Genomic DNA, 2,185 nt, shown 5'->3' on the forward strand with positions numbered 1-2,185 from the left:
AGGCATCAGAAACTGTCCCAAAACAAGCGAAGATCCTTCCCCCCACGCCCCCAGGACCCCCGGTGCCACCCCCACCCCCACCCACACCCACCCACCCACCCACCCCTCCCCATGCAGAGCAGGTTAGGCGAAGGATAAGCAGAGGACAGGCGAAGGCCGATCCTTTGTTGACTCGGGACGTTGTTGTTGGGGATCTGTAGGATCCCCCAGAGGGATCCTTCCAGCGCCGGATGATGATGAAGGAGATGCCGAGGATCTCCGGGGCATCACTTCCTCCTCATCCTGTGGGTCTGGAGACGCGACGGTCCGTCTGAGGCATCGTGTCTGTAGACTCCCCTTCAGAGGAGTCTTTGTTACTGCTGCTGATTCCTGTTCGTCTTTCTTTTGCTCCTTTGGATGGCGTTACCTCTCTCCTCCTCCTCCTCCTCCTCCTCCTCCTTCTTCTGCCTTATTTCATTCTGATTCTGTGTCTTTTTCTTTCCTTTCTATTCATTTTGATTTTTTCTGTTTACCTTCGTTCATCAAGTGATTTTTTCATTGCTTGAAAACAGATGCCCTCATTTACAGTTATTTCAACATCCACCACCACAATTCTATTTGTTTTCAACTAATCACCAACTAAATCACCATCATTTTCACTCACGTGGAGTATTTTGGAGTTTCTTGACACTCGAAAGGTACGTTCATTATAAGCTCCGGAAGTTGGAGGTTGTTCTTAGCCACGTCAGACGTGTCAGCAAATTATTAGCTCAAGGTCACAGACCATTTTGTCAACAAGCATCGCTGACAAGGACGTCGCTTTATTTTGTATTTGTCTATTTATGCTCTTCTCCGGGCTAGGCATTTATTTTTTGCCATATTATGGCATACTATTTTAAGATAACCTTCTTGCGAACACATCAACAACAACAGCAATAATAATAATAATAATAATAATAATAATAATAATAATAATAATAATAATAATAAAAATAATAATAATAATAATAATAATAATTTATTTTCTCCATGCTATGGCATTCTGTTTTAAGGTTGCTTTCTTGCGAACACATCAATAATAATAATAATAATAATAATAATAATAATAATAATAATAATAATAATTTATTTTCTCCATACTATGGCATTCTGTTTTAAGGTTGCTTTCTTGCGAACACATCAATAATAATAATAATAATAATAATAATAATAATAATAATAATAATAATAATAATAATAATAAAAATAATAATAATAATAATAATTTATTTTCTCCATGCTATGGCATTCTGTTTTAAGGTTGCTTTCTTGCGAACACATCAGTAATAATAATAATAATAATAATAATAATAATAATAATAATAATAATAATAATAATAATAATTGCAATGGTACGCAGGTGCTGAAACTAAACAGACTGACAGATAAACAGATACTTCGCCAACAAGTAAACAAATAAAAATTTAGATATTCGTGACGCTAGATAGATAGATAGAAACGATCAATGGTTTGTTTAAGTCTGGGACCAATTTTAATCACCTGGATGAATCTGTCTCCCTTGGTGTCTATGTATGTATGTATGTATGTATGTATGTATGTATGTATGTATGTATGTATGTATGTATCTAGCTCTGTCTGTCTCTTTATGTAGTTTTTCTATTCCATACTACATGGCTTCACAGTCTCCATATCCTCGCTTGGACATGGAATCTCCATACCCAATCCTTGGAGCCCATGTGGCCTCAGAGTTTCCATACTCGCTCCTCTGAGGCTACTAGAATCGAAATCTGCGTTCCCACATACGTTTGCCTAGCCTCTCATGAGTCTGCACAGGCTCAGAGACTACACAGGGTCTCCTCGGATCCATCATAGCCTTGGAGTCTTGGTAGTCTTTGAATATGCAGTGTCTAAGCCTACATTAACTTCACCTTAGTCTTCAAAAGCCTCGTAACCTACAGTACAGAGCACATTACCAGAAACTACGTATCCACGGAGTCTACAAAGCCTCGGAGATTCCATGACGTCCCCCAAGAGTCTACAGAGTAGCAGATCATGAGTGGCTTAGCCTCAGAGACTCGTAGTCTACATAGCCACAATTGCTCCATATCCCTGGAACCTTATATGAAGCCTCGTCACTGAGTCTGTATAGACTCAAAGTCTACATCCCAAGTTGGAGTCACTATAAACACAAAGCCTACATAGTCTC

Source organism: Macrobrachium rosenbergii, chromosome 54 (genome assembly GCF_040412425.1).
Source record: "Macrobrachium rosenbergii isolate ZJJX-2024 chromosome 54, ASM4041242v1, whole genome shotgun sequence".
Lineage (NCBI taxonomy): Eukaryota > Metazoa > Arthropoda > Malacostraca > Decapoda > Palaemonidae > Macrobrachium > Macrobrachium rosenbergii.